This window comes from Chinchilla lanigera, unplaced genomic scaffold (assembly GCF_000276665.1).
Source record: "Chinchilla lanigera isolate Chin_1 unplaced genomic scaffold, ChiLan1.0 scaffold00031, whole genome shotgun sequence".
Classification (NCBI taxonomy): Eukaryota; Metazoa; Chordata; class Mammalia; order Rodentia; family Chinchillidae; genus Chinchilla; species Chinchilla lanigera.
The window spans coordinates 15,315,072-15,335,183 of NW_004955432.1; the positions used below are offsets into that span (position 1 = coordinate 15,315,072).

A 20,112-nucleotide genomic window follows, 5' to 3' on the forward strand; every position below is an offset into this window, starting at 1 on the left:
CTCCTCTCCTCTCCTCTCCTCTCCTCTCCTCTCTTCTCCTCTCCTCTCTTTTCTTCTTTTCACAGTGCTCACATTTTGCCCAACTGATTGTACCCAGGCCTGGCCACAGTTCATGACTTGCATGTTCAAAAGCCTCATTTCTAGGAACGCCTGAGAGGTTAATATGCACAGGTTATGTATTACTTCTCTCTAGTGACTGGATAAGCTAATCAAATAAGATATGCACTAAATGTCACAGAAGAAAAGTTGTCAACTGAGGGTAGACACTGGACTGAAAAGTCAAATGGACTTGGGAGTTGAGGTCTCCATTGAGAATATTTGATGCCAGAGGATTAAAAGTTTCTGTGACTAAACTAGGAACCAACTATGGTAGAGCGGGAAAGGAGAGAGGAGAATAAAGCTGATAAGCAAGAGAATAATGAGGGAGAGAGAGACAGAGACAGAGAGACAGACAGAGAGAATGGAAAGGAAAGGGGGAGGGAAGGGGATGGGAGAGGGGAGGAGAGGAGGAGAGGGGAGGGGGAGGGGACGGGAGGGAAAGAAGAGAAGAGAGGATAGGAGAGAAGAGAAGAGAAGACAAGAGAAGAGAAGAGAGACTTGGACTATTAGAGCTAACTTGGTATTTGTTCTTGTTGAAACTTTGGCATTTACCTTTTCTCCCTGAGAAACTCCTTTTTTTCTGCTTTAATGAGTGAGATATATTCCACAAATTCAGAAGACCTTGACTATAGCTTCTAGATAGAACTTAGATGATTACTTATGACACTACACAGAGGGAAATTTAATATCTTCCCATCTCACATGGAATCCTCCATTAACGGAGGAGGGTATTCTAGCATTTTCTTTCAATGAGGGGAGTAGCTGGGGAGAAAAGTTTCTCACCTCTAACCGTACTCATACTTTTCTGTCCTAAGGGACGAATGGCCGAGATGATTAATCAGCATCTTATATTAATTAGACCATATTTTTATTAGACTTTATTTTTTAGGCTGAGCAGAGTCACTGTGTGGAGAGACATAGTCCTTGTTTAGTATACATCCTTTTGTTCTCTTTTTCCTGTTTCCTTAATGAATGTTCTAGTACAGTAAGAGGGTCCGAGCCCTTTTCCCTGTGTGGGGAGAAGCCCAGGAACTCTTACTTTCCTGAAGCAGATGATAGGGTGATTTAGGCTGGAGAACATAAGACAGCAAGTGACAAAGCAGCTCTGCATCAGGCAAGGGGATAAATGTGGTCTTTCTTGTCTGTAGTTATAAAACTGTTGCCAGCAGAAAAATAAAGGTAGCCTGATGCCCTATCTCTTTTAATAATTTGTTAAATTAGATGGCATAATATAGGCCTTATATAACAAATCCATTGTTAACACCATATTGCACAGGGAAAATCGGGAGGATTTCTTTAAGATCTGGAATGTACCCCCTTGCACCACTTATATTCAAGATTGTCCTGGAAGCTCAGAGCAGAGGAAGAATAGAAATCATCCAAATTGGAAGGGAGGAAGGCAAATTGTCAGTGTGTTCAATGACAGGGTCTTATTTATAGAAAACTCAAAAGACTCCACAAAAAAAAACCCCACAGAGTAACCAATAGATGAATTTAGCAAAGGTGTAAGATACAAAATCAGCACACAAAAGTCAGTAGGAGTTCTATATGCCAATAGAAAATTAAAAAGGAAATCAAGAAAGCAATCTATAGTAGCTACTCAAACCAAAACTAAAAGCTAAACAAAGAATAAATTTAATCCAAGAGGTGGAATATTATAAGACATTGATGAAATAAACTGAGAATAACATGAAAGATGAAAAAAATTTGTTCATGGGTAAAAAAAAAAAAAAATTGTACAAATGTCCATGCTATCCAAAGCAGTCTACAGATTCTGTGAAATCTTTTTAAAAAAATCACTGATATTCTTCATAGAACTAGAAAAAAATCCTAAAACTTGTACTGTACCACAGTCAACCTTGAATTGTTAAGTCAGTCTTGAGCAAAAAAGCAGAAAGCAGAAATTACACTACCTAACTTCAAAATATACTACAAAGCTACTGTCATCAAAAGAGCATAATGTTAGCATTTGGCCTCAACTCCAAAATACGTTTCTCGGCATTTTTTGTTTGGACATTTGCCCCAGATTCTTACTATAAATCTTGCTAAAAGCTGCCAGCAGTACCCATGCCATAGCCTCAATATTGGGTTGTTTGAGATTTCTTCTGCCAGATTAATTAGCCTATCACCCTTAATCTCACTCTTCTACAGAGTCTCAAGACTTGGATAAAATGTAGACAAATTTTCTACCAGAGTACAATATACATTGCCGCTAGTCCAACTGCCAGTAGGGTCCTTGTTCCCAACTGAAACCTCTTGACCTGGCCTCTATTGTCTGTGTTCCTATCAGCATTCTGGTCTTCTGCGTTCCTATCAATTTTTATCCCTCTATTCCTCCTTTTGAGAATGGGAAAGTTTACCTGTGCCATTGTACTGTGGGATTTTGTATCTTGTTTTGATTTTTACAAAGGTTCATAGCTAAGAGTTAGCTTTAATTCTCAGAGGAAAGTTTGACTTAGACATTTGAAAAATGCTAGAATTGTTGATTTTGAGCAAAGCAGTTGTTTCATTTCTGGTTGTAAGCAGGATAGTTGTATTATGTTAGGCAGAATTATGAACTTACTATTGTCTTTATTTGGAGATTAAGGATGTTTTAAGGAGTTGTGTTTGGATATGAAGTTCACAGGGGGTGGGATGTGACAATGAGTGTTCAGTGTCAACTGAAGATAAGGAATGAAGGGGACATTGTAAAGAAAAGGGAACCCCTTACTCATTGTTGGAGGGAATGTAAATTAGTACAGATATTCTGAAAACAGTACTCAGATTCCTCAAAGAAATAAAAATATAACCACTGCATGATATAAGATGATATATAAAATTGGGTATATATCCAAAAGAAATGAAATCAGTATACTGAGGTATCTGTACTCTCACATTTATTTATTTCCTCATTGTTTACAACAGCCAAGAAATGAAAATAACCTAAGCATCTATCCACAGATAATAAAGGTGTGATACAGATACACGATGGTATACTACTCAAATAAAAATGAAATCCTGCCATTTGCAACAACTTGGATCAAACTGGAGGTCATTGTGTTATGTGAGATGTGCCAGGCACAGAAAGCCAAGTCCTGAATGATCTCACTCATACGTGGAATACAGAAGCAACACCTTTCATAGAAGTTGAGATTAGAGTAATGGTTACCAGAGGCCAGGGAGAGAGGTAAGGTAGAAAGACAAGAGGGGAAAGGCTGGTCAATAGGTGCTCCATGAAGCAGATGGGAGAAAGAAGTTCTGATGTTCTATTGGGTAGTAGGGCAACTGCAGATGTAATAATGAACCGTATATTTTTAAAATGCTAGAAGACAAAAAATGTGAATGGTTGTACCCTTAATAAATGATAAAGACTTAAGGAAAGATATGCTTAGTTTGACTTGAACATTACACAGTATATAATATATAGAAACATAGCATGGTATCCCCATATAGTTTTAATGCACCCATTTAAAAATACTTTAAAATTTACCTTAAGTCTCAGATTATATGCTATCAATTAGATAGCATAATATAGGCCTTATATAACAAATCCATTGTTAACACCATATTGCACATTGTGTACATCCTTGAGAAATGTACAGTGAGTTACTGAATATTTAACTGTATACTACACATTATGCTGTAAACTTCACAGGTGTTACACTATTTAAGCTAAGCGATAACCCTACAGATAAGACACTCCCAGTCTTGTTTTATTAGAGAAGACACGGGGGCTCCCAATGTTAGGTAGCTACTCAAAGTCACACACCTTTCAAGTGGAGGAATCTGAATTTAAAGTTCTCATTCCACAGGAAGTGGTCTTAGGGCAATGGTTCCCTCTGAATATCAGGATTGTTCTGCTGAGTTCGAGTTTGAAACGGAATAAAAAAGCAGTATTGGATAAAACTTTCATTCATCAGGGGCTGCAGGAGTGGAAATGGCCTTAAGGATATAAATTCCAGCACAATGCGTTTCATTAATTCATTTATTATTTATGCATTTGTTCAACGTTTTGATTTGGCATTCTCCGTGAGATCCCAAGCTGTTCGTGGTTTCTGGTATATGGTGTACATGTTTTGGGAGCTAATCGGTACTATGTTCCATTTTACTTGGCTCTCTAGACTGAACCCTCTGTACAGGCTCATTCTTGACTCCACTCATTCAAGTTCAGACAGCAGTTTGCCCCTTGATTTGCAGCCAGGGGTTTTCCAGTTAATATAAGGGAGAGTGAAGAACCAAAGAAGGTGGTTTATCTCCATGTTTGCTGTGAGGCCACCCAAGCAAGTTTTGCGGAGGCTGTGGTAATCCGCAAAGCTGTCTTTCACGTATCAGTGCATCTCGAAAGCCCGAGGCTGTATTGCAAAGATAAACTGGCGAGGCACATATTACCCCATAAGAGACGCCCGCCTGCCTAATCCTCCTTTGTTATGGGAGAGTGGCCTGGGAAACCGAGTGTCAGACACAGGTTTTCCTGACACTTATCTCACCAGTTGCATGTACACAGTAAGTGCAACAGATAACATACGAAATAATTAAGCCAGATTAAAATGAACTGTGAGCATAACTTAAAAAAAAAAAAGAGATGTGGAAGAGCTTTGCAATGCCACAGTGCTGTAATATATGTTGCTGCTTCTGTTGGTGTCTGTTTCACTGGACTTGTAACATCACAATTAGAAAGCATTAAAATCTCACGAAGACTTCTTAGATCCATTGATTCTTAGATTAGGGTGGTTGGTGGTGGGCATAAGGCAACGCTTCCTTAACTTTAATACACATTTGGATCTTTGGGGATTTTGCTGAGATTCAGATTCTGCGACTGTAGATCTGGGGTGGACCTAAGAATCTATATTGGGCCAGACGATGTTGATCCTTTTGGCTGATTCTTTGGGCACACTTTAGGTGGAATGGATGTAAAAAATGTTAGCATTCCTCAATTCATGGGAATTTTTAAGACATTTCTCCCTGATGTGTTAGCTTTAAGACCTGTGATACATCAGGTCAACTTTTTCTTTTCTGCCACTTTCAAGTTTACTCAATAATCTTTGGGTGCCCCTGGATGAAAATTTTTCTAGACCTCCTGTCCTTTTCTGGTTATGCTTAAGACATAGACTATCCCATTGTCCATTAAGATTGTAAACACAGGGGACTGGGGATTTAGCTCAGCGGCAAAAGCGCCTGCCTGGCAAGCGCACGGTCGTGAGTTCGGTTCCCGGTACCGGAGAAAAACCAAAAAAAAACCAGATTGTAAACACAGGCTCATTTCACCAATTTTATGGAAGGCTCAATATATTAACCAACATCTGACCTTCCTCACTGTCAGACTTCCCTTGTTCTAGTCTAGGCCTGCTTTTCTTGCACATCTGCCCTGGGTAGGGATGCTCATTTGGCTTTCTGTATTCACCTGTCCTGGGCTTTTTGGTTTAAAGTGGATTTTCTCTGTTGGGGGGTTCTTCAGTGGAGTCTTTGTGATTCTCCCTCCTGAGGTTCCCTCATAACTGGCTCATAGAGCCGTCACAGTTCTAGGTGGACACCTGTTCCTCTTGCTTTGGATTCCAGGAATCTGGCGTCACTCCCTCCTTCTTGCTGCTGTCTCTGGGCCCCACACTAGGTCTTTCTCATCAGACCTCTCATCACAGGAAATGCTCGAGTGTCTGTTGCCTTGGACAACTCTGGAAATGCAGGTGGATCTGCCACAGAACAGTCCTCAGCCACTCCTGACCCTTCTCGATGTCCTGGACAGAAGGTGGAATGCTAGCACAGGGCAACCGATGTGCAGAACTGGGGCAATAGGGTCTCCAAATGGACCCACTGGGGTCCTCCTTGATAAAGCAGGATGGAGGAAATTGTGAACAAAGTATCTGCTCTCTCCTGAGTGCTCTCTTCAGATATGTCCCTTCTTCCTGCTCTAATCTCCTTTTCGAGGTGGGCCACAGGTTGCACAAGTTACAGGGTGAAATCTCAGAAATTGCCTTTGAAAGTCCTTACTTGACAGTGTCACATGACATTCTTTTACCACAACAAGAATGATGATAAACTAAGGTTAGGAACCATGATGGTACCATATGGCCCCTTTCCCTGTTTTATAGAACACAGACTGAATAAGTAAAATGTGCTCGATGTCAATCTAAGAAATTGTAAGTTTGTGCTCTTAAGCAATGTTGTCCCCCTGGTAGAAAACTCCATATTTGAAGGTGCTGCAATGATAAGTCTAAAAGAGCAGACTAAAGTGCAATTGGTCTGTCAGAACTGCGGAGAGAAATCTTTGAGTAACATTTTGGATGCAGATATTAACTATTATTGCCCTAAAGGACATATCCTTGGATTTCATTTTCTAAAATGTGTTCCATAGAACATTAGATTTACGGTTCTTTTGTTCAGTACACATACACTGTATGCCAAAGTGGAATTCTGTCCGTCTTAGAGATCTTCAGTCTAATTAGCATGTTATACAGATTCTAAGAAATACTATAGATAAAGATATTGGGTTTTCCATTTCTTTTTTGATAACACCATAATATTTGGAAGTTCCTTAGAACTCGTGTTCAGGAGTTTTGTAATGGATCCCCTGGTGCATTCAAAGAGGATGAGTGAAGTTACATTTACTGGTTATGTCTTCTTTTTTCCTTTTGGCTGTGAAGAGTGTTTAGTTCTCAGTCACCTTTTGCAGTAGCTGGCAGATTTTTTTTTTTTCCAAGCACATGTGAAACCAAAACTTAAATCTTCTAAGTTAAATCTAAGTTGGAAATATACTCCTTTATAAATTAACACTGAGAAAAGCAAAGTAATAAGATGGTAACACCTGTACATGCAAGATGTGAGGGTAGGCGTCTTGGTTTTCTGCCTTGCCTGCCCACCAGAATCGCTTGGGAAACTTTTACAGATCTGATGCTTTGGCCATACCTGGGCCAATTCAGTAAGAATCTCTGGATACTCAAGTATCTAGAGCCAGCATTGTGGTTTGAGCCCATCACAGTTCGTGTGATAAATGGCTTGGATGATTAGGTAAGTTCAAACTACCTCCCTACTAAGGAGATCAAATTATCTAAGGCCAACAGATTCAGTCTGGCTGGAACATATGGTTGAAATGTGTAAGGTTTACTTTGCTTTTCAAAACATACTAAATGCATAATTAAGATAGTCCTTGTTGAAGTTTTATAATTTACTACCTTTTGTACAGACCCCTTTTCCTTATTTGCTCCCGTTGCCATTTTATATTTCCAAATGGCATTCTAGTGAAAATAATAAAATTAAAGCAATACAGTGATGCTAATGGATGCAAAACGCACCTCATTTGAAAGAGAATGGCAATACACATTTTCAGAAGTTCTACATGGTTCAACTCATTGATCAGAAGCATGTCGGTGATATAATGCTAATATTGTGAATGTCTGAGTGGTCTGTTGATGGAATCATAGAAATAAAAAGCTAAACAATGTGCATGGGACTAGAAAAAGTGGTTGCATTGAATATATTTAAATTATCTTTAGCAGCAATTTTATTCAAACTTAACTATCACTCCAAGGACTTAAATAAATCAACAATGTGTTTTTGTTCATCCTGACTTACACAATTCTTTGTCACAGCATAATTCTGTTGCCAAATAAATGAGAATATCATGTGGCTATAAAAAAAACAAGACAATAGAATCATATGATTTCATGAGAACGAGCCAGGAGTCAATTCCTATTTGATATTTTGTTCCTTTGCGTTTAGGTTTCACACACTTCTGTGCTTTTGCACTTGGTCTTTGCCTTCCTTTGGTCTTTGCTGTCATCATGTATTGTTTCTTAGGAAACTATACTGGGAGCTTCCACGTAGAGAGAAACGGTCAAGAGATCTTTGCAGTATAGTTTAGGAAATAAAAATCTCTTTGATGCTTTCCCCGGAGAAGGTGGTAGAAATTGTGACAGTGGGAAGATGATAGTAATTAAATGCTTGTTGGACTATTGAGTGAGGGTCAGAATGCAGTCCTCTTGTGGGACAGAAAATGGACTTGTGTAATGGAAGATTATTCCTTAATCTATAGAGGGAAGCCGTAGAATTGGCAACAGAAGATACTAATGTTTAATCTTCTTTATACATACCTCAAAAAACCAGAGGAACTAAGAGGTAAACTCTCACACAGCTGCTCAACCAAAAATTCATTTGTAAGTTTCAGAAATGTGTAATACCTCCCAAGGCCCACTGTGTTAAATGCCACCTACCTGAAAAGAATATAATTTAATTGGACTTGATTAGCAAGTTCTTCTGTAGTTTCTTTTTTGTGACCATGTTTCAACTGGAAATGTTCCAGAGGGCAGCACTTTTAAAAGAGAAAAGCTGAGCAAACGCCGTTCCTTGGCTTTAAGCCCTGTGACACAGAGAGTTGTTCTGGTACAAGTTGCCTTCAAAGCTGTAGCTTACTAACCTAACAGCATCAGTTGGGGTGGTTTAGCTTTTCTGGGGCAGGAGAAACATTAGGAAGAGAGCTAGAAAGTGCTAGTCAAGCCCTGATTTGTCAATAGCCAAGAAGTAACTGGAGCCTCGGTTTCAGTACCTGTCCAGGTGAGATGACCACCTCCGTTTCTAGAACCCAAGATTACGTGAAATTAGCTTGGCCCTAGGTGCAGCATATTTGCTTAAACCAACAGTGACATCTGGTGGCTGAATACACCAATGGCGCCTTTAGCTGCCTTTCAGGATTTCCAAAGGACTTGTTTTTTATTCATTCACTCATTCTCTCTTATTTTAAAAGTGGCCCCCTTTTCCATTTGACTGTGTACTGGGGGCCATTTGGAAATCTTAATGTTCAGGTACAATCTCTCTGACTCATAGTTTATCTCATAAATTTTAAAAAGTTTTTTTTATTAAGCATTTGAGTGAATACACTTTTCAGCCAATGACACTGCGATAGTCCTTTTCTTTAAAAGGTAATATTGTGAAGGCAGCTGCAGATTCCTTTAGCTTGGTGGTTACTTTAGAACACACTGCACTGCAGTGAAATTGCTTGGGTTAATGCAGGCTTATGTTTAAAAGTGAGTCATCTCTATTGTTGCACTTATTTGACTCTTGTTCTGTTACTCTCCGGGCTAGGCAGCAGGATTTGGTAGACAGCAGGCACCCTGCTGGAAGCCTGAAGGCCCTGGATTAGAACCCATGATGATACAATGCCAAGGCTTGCACTCAGGCTTATAGCCACCTGCAAGGTGAGTGTGGATTTTGCTTATCGTACTGTTCTGGTTTCCCTTCCATGGTGGTGAGGCCCTCCCCAACTTTTGCGCTCTTAGGCACTGTTGTTAGTCTCTGTCCAGAGCAAAATGCATGAACAAACAGACTTCTACAGAATGCTTAATATTTTCCCCTTGTGTTTAACATTCACAACTTGTGATATGTGGACTCTTCACATTCCTGAAGTGCAGAGGGACCAGCACCCCACTTAGGTCCTTCTCTTAATGGATTGGCTCACAATCCCACCCTCCCTACTTTCCACAGCAGTACTGTAATTTACCTAATAGCTTTGAGGAAAGCTATTTAAAATTATTAATGCTCTTCAGTGTCTACTGTTGGTTCTTTCCTTATGATGTAAGATGAGAAACTCCAACTTCCAAGGTATTACTCCAGTAGGTTCAAACGACATCCCTTAGACTTTTATAAGTGAGGAACGGAACCCAAGTCCTTCGACTCTGTAGCCTACAGGTTTCACAACCCACCCAGACTGCATGAACATGCCTGTGGGGAGGTGAGTTCTTCCTCTACCCAGTTTTTACTCTCCGGCTTCTCCTTCCTTAACTGCTATGCAGGTTTCTGTGACGTTTGGGCTCAAGGAAGTGGATTCTCCGAGTGAGAACACGGAGAGAGCCTATGTCCCCTCTGTGTCTTTGTCCCTTGTGGTATTCGAAGGAAGGAAGAGCGTCCTAGGCAGGTCAATATGCAGTTTAGTTTCCCCAGAAACACAGGCAGGTGGTTCACACAGAAATCTGAATAATTTATGAATGGCTGTGGAAAATATTCACACTGGGAGCACTAACTGTTTTGTGCCTGAATCATTTACATCCTCTGTTAGTTAGGGCCACGGTTACTCTTGCTGTTGCTTGCTGATTTGCACATTGAGTCTGAGAACCTTCATTCAGCGGGAAAACCAGGTTAGGTTACTTTCTTAAGGATTTAGAGCCAATGTAATTTTAATAGACTTACAGTTGTATTTCTTAAGGTATTACTCCCATAACCGTGTTACTGTATGTATTCCAGGCTGGAAATGAGTTTGGGTAGATCACCGTGACACAGGGCACAGCTTTTATGGTCCCCCAAGTCAGGGGTAGGCATGTGCCAGCCCCTCTTCGTGCCAGTTCCATGGCAGATATTTAGTCCTTAATTGCTCACCAGCTGACTGAACAAAGGGGCCTGCTCAGGAGCCTCCAAGGGCCTCCTGATGTGTATATAGCAGAACCCCAACTTTGACCCGGCTCTTCAAGCCTTGCTTTGCTTGTGACATCTTTTAGGCAGCTCTCTCCCCATTGTGCTTCAGAGGCTTTCACCCATCCAAGGACATTTCTTCCCTTGGCCAGAAAACTTTGTTCCCTGTTCTTCCCCATGTCTCAGTTAAAATGTCACATTCAGGCCGGGCATGGTGGTGCACGCTTATAATCCCAGCACTCGGGAGGCTGAGGCAGGAGGATCGTTGTGAGTTCAAGACCAGCCTGGGCTACAAAGTGAGCTCAAGGCTAGTCTGAACTGCAAAGCGAGACCCTGTCTCAAAAAGACAAAAAAAAAAAAAAATAAATAAAATAAAATGTCACATTCTCAGACATGCTTTCCTTGGTCACATTGTTTAGGGAGATTCCCTTTCTATTCTCCATCCTGGTACTTTTTTTTAAAAAAATTGGCTTTGTAGCATTTGCTCCAGCTCTTAATTAATATTTAACATATTTGTAAAAAATCCTGTTTGCCTCTGTTCCCCAGGAAGCTACCCCGAGATCTTTTCAGAAGGGATATAAATGGGCAGAATGGGGCAGTGGAATTCATTGGGTCATGAACTGAATTTTCTGTGTACCTTTTCAAATGACTGGAGAGGATATTAGATGACACAATGTTTTTCTTTACTGTAAAGCTCAGAAAATTTTTCTCTGAGGTTAAGAAAATTCCTTCTTCAGCTGTAGGTCACATACTTTTGGTTTTATGTTTCATACGTAATTTCTTTTACTATGGGCTTCGTTGTCTAGAGGTCAAAGCACTTATGCTATATTAATGTCCTTCTTCATTCTGTTAATTGAGCACCTACTGGTGTATAATTGGTGCTGTAAAATGGAGTTCTTTCTCTCAAAGAGCTTCCATTCTTTCTTAATCTGCTAGGTTGCCATGACCAAAGTACCACAGATATGAATTTTGGGGTGTCACAGTTTGTGGAGAAGGACATTCTTTGATTAGAAAGCACTGAGGACGCACAATGATTCATTTATTGTCACAAAAATGAACCGAAACCTTTCACCTGAAGAGAAGAGTGTATTTGAGTTGCAGGAGATCCCTATTTTTTAGTCTTGCCATGCACTGTAAAAATTAATGGGAAGTAAGGACTGTGATTGTAGTGGATTGATAACTAGTGGTCAACTTATAACCCCCAGCTGAACTGAGAAAGCATGGTGCTGGGTGTGGGAGGACCACCTGGGGACTGTTGCCAGCAGCATAAGAGGCAGAATTGGAGAAGGATGACGCTTTAATTACTAAAATGTTTGGTATCCGCCCATTTGTACTAGCTACGCCCTTAGTTCTCACTCAGTAAAAGGTGACTGAGATTGGTAATCAGGGCTGCAGTCTGAGAGGCTGTATGCCCGCTGGTCCCAGACTTTTGCCTGTCTTGTTTTTCTTGTCTCTCTTGCTTTTCATCTGCGGGCACCTCGTTCTCCGGACCTGTCACCCTGGTTAGAACAACAGTTCACAACACACTTCATTCCTGGGAAGACAAGTAGAGAAGAGCAAGTGATCGCATGGAACATAAGCAAGAGTCTGAGATGCTGTGGCTTCCCTGGAAATGTCCTCCTGGGTTCAGTGGCTCTGGAAGTTTTCCCGGAGAAGCACTTCATAAGGTGACACTGAAGGGGAGAAGCACATATGTGTAGGCTGAGATAAACCAGACTAGGTGAGGGAAACCAGGAGGACGTCGTTTTTCTGGCTGTTTTTCCTTACGTTTTGTAGAAGCAAGAGTGCAGGGAGATGTGGGAAGCATTTAGTAGAGGATCCTTCTGAGTTTCTAGGCAGGTTGGAATCTAAACAACAGTGCTGCACTTTATTTTCAAAGTTTAGATTTTTCACTGCAAGTAGAACTCCCTGTATAATAGGTAAATTTTAGGCACATGAGACAAACATAAGATCCAGAAGAATTTCTATGATGTTCTATGAAATTACTCTTTATTTTGGTAGGAAATTGCCCATTCCCTGGGCAGTAAACAACATTTGGCCTCTGGAGAACCAGATTGGAAGGAAGCAGCGTAAGAAGTGGGGCTCCCTGCACCTCGCTTCAAGGGCCATCGGGGTGGATTCTTCTGCCTCACGTCCTGTTTATCTTGGTCACCGCCGAGACACAGCCTCCCGGGCTTCCATCGTCATTGCTCTTGTCCCCCTAAGGCTTGACACGGCTCCCAGTTTGGCTGTCACCTAGGTATGGGCATTGACCAGACTTCTCCATGGCACTCTCTGGCATTCAGATCATCATCAGTAAACCCTCTCATTTTCTGAATGTTTTCATCGCTTGGCTACTTTCATTGAAACCCAGCTATCCGGGAGGCCTCTGAGATGCAGGCTGCTTTTATTCCACACTCACCTTGGGGAGGGTGATGTATCTTCTGGATCCAGTGTTGCTCTCAGTAGCATTCTTATTCCTGGTCCCTCAGCCACACATAGTTCTTTTTTTTTTCTTTCAACTTTCAACTCCAGTGAGTTCTTTACTGTGTGATCGTCACTGATGATAGAACTCCTTGATTCATTTAGAAAATACTAATGATCGTTTTGCCACCCAATTCACCAACTTTTCTGCCCCATACTTAAATGTCTCTAATTATGTTATGAACCTTGTTGCTTTCGAGGCAACTTCTCCATGTGTGGGCTGCATCTTGTTTAGTTCTTTCTGAAGCACTCTGTTCACCTTTCTCTCCCTTACCCTGTATGTTCCTTTCCTGCTGGAGCATTCTTATTTTCATGTGGAAATGTTGGGGAGAGAGAGAGGGAAAGAGAGGGAGAGACAGAGACAGAGACAGAGACAGAAAGAAAAGTCGCTCTGGGTTCTGCATCCTCCAGCAGCTTTGACTATTTCTGTACTTTTCTTCATAATAAATAAATTCTTGTAAAAGATTCTTAGACATTTTATGTCTCTGCTTCTTTACCAGCCATTCTTTCTGAGTTCTACCCCAAGCAGGATTTTGGCTCAGCACTCCACCGAGGCTAGTCTAGTCAAAGACACTGGCTACTTTGGTCTTGCCAAATTCAGTTGACAAGTCTTGCTCTGCTGTGTTCTTGACCCTCCATTTGATGATAAGCTTCTGCTTCCTTCTAGAAATACATTTTCACTTGTATTTGGGACCTCTACACTTTCTTGTTTTGTATTTGTTTAAACTCATTTGCTGGCTCCTTTTCCTGTCTTTGTCTACCTAAAGGGCTTTGTCTACCTAAAGGATGGGTAAGATGGCTTGCAGTGTAGTTGTTGGGCAGTCCCACCTCTGTTTTTTCCTCAGCCTTATGACTTTATTTATTTAATTTTTAATTTTAAAGAGAAAATAACAAAAACAAAGACAAAAACAACAACACAAAAACTCTAAAAAACAATTCAAAATTTCAGAACAGGATGATAGGAAATCTACAATGCTTGTTGTATTACTTATTGTTATCTTCAGAGTAGTTGCTCAGATTACCAGATATAGGCACGTAAGATTGATCAAACAATTATGAGTTAATTGATCCTTTCAATAAACCAATAGAAATTAGTAGTATAATTATCTTAGACATCTTGTGTGTATCTATCTATCTATCCATCTATCAATCAATCATCTCCCTTCCTTCTTTCTTTCTTTGCTTCTTTCCCTTATCCCAGTTGTTCTTTTCTATTAAGCAATTTCTTTCCCTTTCACAATGTAACTTTAAATACTATCTGTAAGTTGATAATGCACAAATTTGAACTCTAGGTGGACCTTTTGACTGACCGCTGGACATGTCCGTGCAGTGTCCCCCTTTCACTATCTAACAGGTACCTCAGTTTTAATAGCACCTGACTCTCCACTCCCACTCTTTCTCCAACTCCCACACTTATTCCCCCCATGTGTTCCTTTTCTTTGTTTATGAAAATGACATTCATTCAGTTGCTGGGGACAGCAATTAGAAAGCATCTTGGATTCTCCTATTTTCTCTATCCTGCCCATTCAGTGGGTCAGGAATCCTCTTGGGTTTACCTGATGTAATCATTAACAGTGATACCTAAAGATTTAGAAACCTCTGGGCGGGTCTGTGGATGATTGACATATAGGCCACCGACTGAGGAGGGAAGACCCGCCCAGATCCGCATGTGGGTGGCACCAACCAATAGGCTTTTAGCCTGTTCAAATAAAATGGAAAGAAGAAGCAAGTCTCTCTTGTGCCTCGAAGGAGCTCCGGTCTTTGCCTTGGTCTCCAGATTCTTCTGGCTTCTAGCCCAGACTCTTCAGCTTTCTGACAGAAACTTTCAGAAAGCTGGATCCTCTAACTCTCCTATTTGCAGACACTGTTTTGGATTCTTCTGCCTCTAACTCAACAGATGGCCATTAGGATTTTTCTGGTTCTGGTTTCACAAATCTATCTCATGAATACCATGTATAAGCCTACGTACACTTTATACTGAATTTGTCTGCCAGAGAACCCTAGGACGTCTTGTTAGTATATTGGGAACCCAGCCATTCTCTTTCTTCTACTGCAGTGCCCTGGTATAAGCCACCATCATTTCTGGCCTAGACCGCTGTTGCCTTCCTATATTTTGTTTTCAGGGGGGTGGCTAGAATGAATTTTAAAATTACAAAAAAATTATGTAGTCTGTTCTGACTGCAATCTTGGCTCTGCTGTATACAAGTATGTATGATCTTACATTACAAAATCTCTCTAGGCTTATTCTTATCTGTTAATAGAGATAATAATGCCACCTACTTGGTAGACTTGTCGTGGGGATTCAGTGAATTTGTATTTATGAAGCACTTAAAGCAATCCAAGTACACTGTAATCAATACTATGAAAGTGCTTTAAAAATACAATAAGTAAGACTCCAATTGCTTCTCATTACCCTTAAAATAAACTCTAAATTCCTTCCCATTATGAGCCTTTGAGGCTAAGTGCTATTTTGTTCCACGCCTGTCTCTCTTCAGACTTACTACTTGTAACTCTGGTGTTCGCTATTCAGCCACACTGAACTTCCTCTAGGCCTTAAGTCTTAAAATCTCTTCTCACCACTGCCAAGAACTCTTTTTCCTCCATCTTTGTTTACCTCACTCAATTCAGGGGTCGTTTTTTCTTCTTTTGGTGCTATGAATTGAACCCAGAGCTTTGCACATGCTAAGCACATGGTCTACCACTCAGCCACATCCCCAGCCCAATTCAGGAGTCTTTGGGACCACTGCCTCCTTAGGGAAGTCTTTCCCAACTAGTTTATTAGAAATAACCCTACCTAACCCTCAACCATACTCTGTTTTCATCTCTCCAATACCATTCTCTTATAATTTTTTTTTTTTTTTTTTGGTACTGGGAATCCAACTCACAACCGTGCACTTACCAGGCAAGTGCTATATTGCTGAACTATGTCCCTGGCCCATTATTTTAATAGTTGTTTTAAAATGTAATTATCTTACAGATTTATGTGTTTGTGTTTGTTTTGTGTTTCTCGTGCACTTTATCTCCAGGTTTACCTCTGTATCTCTAGGATATACAGCAGTGCCTGGCATCTAGTAGACACTCTGTAAATGTTTGTTGAATAAATTTCAGAAGAATCTTATAAATGCTAGTCTCTCCATGTTGAGATTATTGCCATTTTATTCTTCTCAGCTAATGTGTAATATCTATAGTGAAATTTAATCTTAAATTAACTGCATGTACAAGTAACAATTCTGCTCATATACATATGCAAAGCAGCATCATGAATGAACTTCATGTTGTCAGATACAGTGCAATAAATTTATATGTGAGACAGTATGTGAAAAAAGGCTTGAGAGGGATTCTATGTATTCTAAAATCAAGTGTACTACTAATTTTTATTGGTTTATTGAAAGGAATGGTTAATGCTTAATTGATCAATTTTGCATGCCTATATCAGTAATCTGAGCAACTACTGTGAAGATAACAATATGCAATATAACGATCATTGTTAATTTCCTATCATCTTGTTTTGAAATTCTGTATCATTTTTAGTTTTTTTATTTTTATATTTTATTTTCTTTAAAATAAAAAAAACAAAAAAGATGGAAAATATTGGTCATTGTAGGGCATATATACAAAATAAAGTCATAGACAAGGTGCATGGGAAAATATGAATTTCTCTCACATAACAGAAAGTTTTGCTAGAAAAATAATCTTGATATGACTATTAAATAAAGTTTATAGTGGTCCATTAATTTGGTCTGAATTCCTGCACTAGGCCCAAATACACCAACCAAAATGGAGTCATGCATCCAAAAGTTTCATCCAACTGAAACTGTTGTTTATCTGACATGAACAAAAGGATGAGAGAACAAAAAAAAACAGCCAAATTCCCAAACAAACTAGCTATAGCCAGCACCATAAGAAGTTCTCTCTGCTTGGCTCCATTGGAATGTTGCATTACATTTATTGATTTGCATATGTTGAACCATCCCTGCATTCCTGGGATGGATCCTACTTGATCATGGTGTGTCATCTTTTTGATTATTTGCTGCATTCCATTTGCCAGTATGTTATTGAGGATTTTTGCATCTATGTTCATTATGGAGGTTGGCCTGTAGTTCTCTTTTTTGGTTGGGTCCTTCTCTAGCTTTGGTATCAGGGTAATGCTTGCTTCAGGAATGAATTTGGGAGTATTATTTCCCTTTCAATTTCATTAACATTTTGAGGAGTAGTGACATTATATCTTCTCTAAATTTCTTGTAGAATATGGCAGTGAATCAGGACTGGGGCTTTTCTTTGTTAGTTTTTAATTACATCTTCAATTTTATTGAGTGTTGTTGGGTTATTTAGAATTTTTATAGCTTCCCGATTTAGCTTTGGAAATTCATATGTATCTAGGAATCTGCCTATTTCTTCTGGGTTTTCTATTCTATTAGAATAAAGAGTCTCAAAGTAGGTGTTGATGATCTGGACTTCCACAGGATCTGTTGTGACCTCACCATTTTCATTTGTAATTTCCTGGATTTGAGTCTTTTCTTTCATTTTTTTGTAAGATTGGTTAAGAGTTTATCAATTTTATTTAATCTTTCAAAGAAACAGCTCTTCAATCTATTGATTTTTTGTATTGTTTTGTTAGTCACAATTGCACTAATTTCTGCTGAATCTTTATTATTTTCTCCCTCATATGACCCTCATATGAGCTTTTGGCTTGACATGTTCTTCTTTTTATAGAAGTTCAAAATTTGGCATTAGGATGTTTATTTGTGCTCACTCTGTTTTCCTGATGTGAGAGTTCATTGCCCTAAATTTCTTTTGTAGGACTGCTTTCATTGTGTCCCATAATTTCTGGTATGGTGTATGGGCATTGTTGTTTAATTATAGAAAATAGGGAACAATCTAACAAAGGAAGAAAAAGATGTCTACATTGAAAACTACAGTTCTCTGAAAAGAGAGATCAAAGAGGATATCAGAGAATGGAAAGGTATTCCTTGCTCATGGATAGAAAGAACCAACATAGTGAAAATGGTCATACTCCTCAAACAGTTACACAGATTTAATGCAGTCACATTCAAAATATCAATAGCATATCTCACAGAATTAGAAAAGCAAAATCTTAAAATTTAGTTGGATCAAGAAGAGATCTAGAATAGCCAAAACAGTTCTGGGCAACAAAGGCAAGCTTACTTGAAAGTATACTACAAAGCTACTGTGATAAAAATAGCTTGGTATTGGCAAAAAACCCCCTCCAAAAAACAAATAAAAAAACCAACCCCTCCAAAACCTTGAGGATCTGAGGATCAATGGAACAGATTAGAAGATGCAGAAATAACTCCAAACACACTCAGTCCTCTTTTCTTCAACAAAGGTGCCAAACACCTTTACTGGAAGAAAGACAGCCTCTTTACTAAATGGTGCTGGAAAAATTGGCTTTCAATATGCCAGAGACTAAAACTAGACCCATGTCTCTCATGATGCAATAAACTAAAATCAAAATGGATCAATGATCTAAAACAGAAACACTAAATCTGCTGGAAAATTGAATAGGTATAACTCTTAAAGACATAGGTGTAGGCAAAGACTTTGTGAACAAAATTCTGATCACATGGGAACTACTACAAAGAATCAACTTAATAAGATCTTATCTTATTAAAAAACTTTTGCACAGCAAAAGAAACCACCAAGAGAGTGAAGAGACAGCCTACAGAGTTGGAAAGAATTTTTGCCAGCTGTTCCTTGGACAAAGGACTAATATCTAGAATGTGTAAAGAACTAAAAAAAAAAAAAAATCAGAGCCCCCAAATATATAGGCCCAATCCAAAAATTGTGCATGTAAAATAGACACTTCTCAGATGAAGTAGAAATGGCAAACAAATATATGAAAAAATGTTCAACATCACAGGTCATTTGAGAGATGCAAATTAAAACAGTGCTGAAATTTGATCTCACTCCAGAAAGAATGGCTATGACCAAGAAATCAACCAATAACAAATATTGATGGGCAGTGGGGAAAAAGAAACCCTTCTGTACTGCTGGTGGAGTACAATCACTGTGGAAATCAGTGTGGATTCCTTGAAAACTAAGACTAGAGGTTCCATTTGACTGAATTATTCTCCTTCTTGGTATCTTCTTGAAAGAATTCAAAGCATCATACTACCATGATATGTGTATACCATGATATATATATGTGTATATATATCCATGTTTATAGCAGCACATTTTTTATTGCCTAAATATTGGAAACAGCCCAAATGCCCATCAACCAATGAATAGATAAAGAGATGTGGGTTTTTTTTTTTTTTTTTAAGATAATGGGGTACTACTTAGCCTTAAAGAAGGACAAAACTGAGACATTTCTAGGTAGATGGATGTACCTTGAGACCTTAAATAAATTGATCATATATTTATAAATACTGCATTGTTTCTCTGATGTGAGAAATCAGAAGTATAAAGAAGGACCAAAATGTGTGCTACATGTTGTGAAATAGGAAGAAAAAGTTTGAATGGGGAAGGGAACTAGGGAGGGGTGAGGGGGACAGGAAGAGAAAAGGAAAAAATGAGAAAAGAAGGAAATAATGGAAATAAAGCTTTTGTAAATAAGGAAAGAAAGAGAAGTTGAAAGGAAGGTAGGGGAATGGGAAAAAAAGAAAAATCCAGATATATCAAGTACAGGTACAAATTCCCTCTGATAAATGTGATCACTAAGTTTATCTAAATTTTACCAATAGACTTAATTAAAAGAGAAGTCCCTCTGCTTTAGCCGTATTGTAGTCATTTTCCTCCTTACTGAGGGACTATACCCCACACTCACAATTTATTTGTTTATTTATTTTTTCCTTCTGGTACCAGGAATCGAACTCACAACCTTGTGCTTGCCAGGCAGGCACTGTGCCGCTGAGCTAAATCCCCAGCCCCAACCACACTCACAATTTAAAGGATGAGGGGTTTATTCTGGCTCACAATTTCTAAGGTTTCAGTCCGTGAGTGCCTGACTCCAAGGTAGAATCTACATAGTGGGAGGGGCTAGCAGAGGACAATTCCTCAGCCTATTGGTGGCCAGGAAGCAGAGACCAAAGGGCAGAGCCAGGGAGGGAGATGAACCCTTCTAGGTCACACTCCCAATAAACTACCTTCCTACCAGCCTTCACCCTTCAATAGCACATTCGGTCACCAGTATGGTGGCCCGTGTCCTAACCGCAC

General features: G+C 39.4%; 1 long non-coding RNA gene across 4 annotated transcripts in view; it reads left to right on the plus strand.

Annotated features, from left to right (window-relative positions):
* LOC102030561 overlaps nt 1-20,112 on the plus strand; it is a 60,407-nt gene that overhangs the window by 17,645 nt on the left and 22,650 nt on the right. For 3 of the 4 annotated variants that reach the window (XR_001234657.1, XR_001234656.1, XR_001234659.1), the window contains exon 4: nt 9,151-9,263. The exons of the other annotated variant lie outside the window; for it this stretch is intronic. This is a non-coding gene — a long non-coding RNA (uncharacterized LOC102030561). The remainder of the gene's footprint in view (nt 1-9,150; nt 9,264-20,112) is intronic. 4 annotated transcript variants of the gene reach the window in all.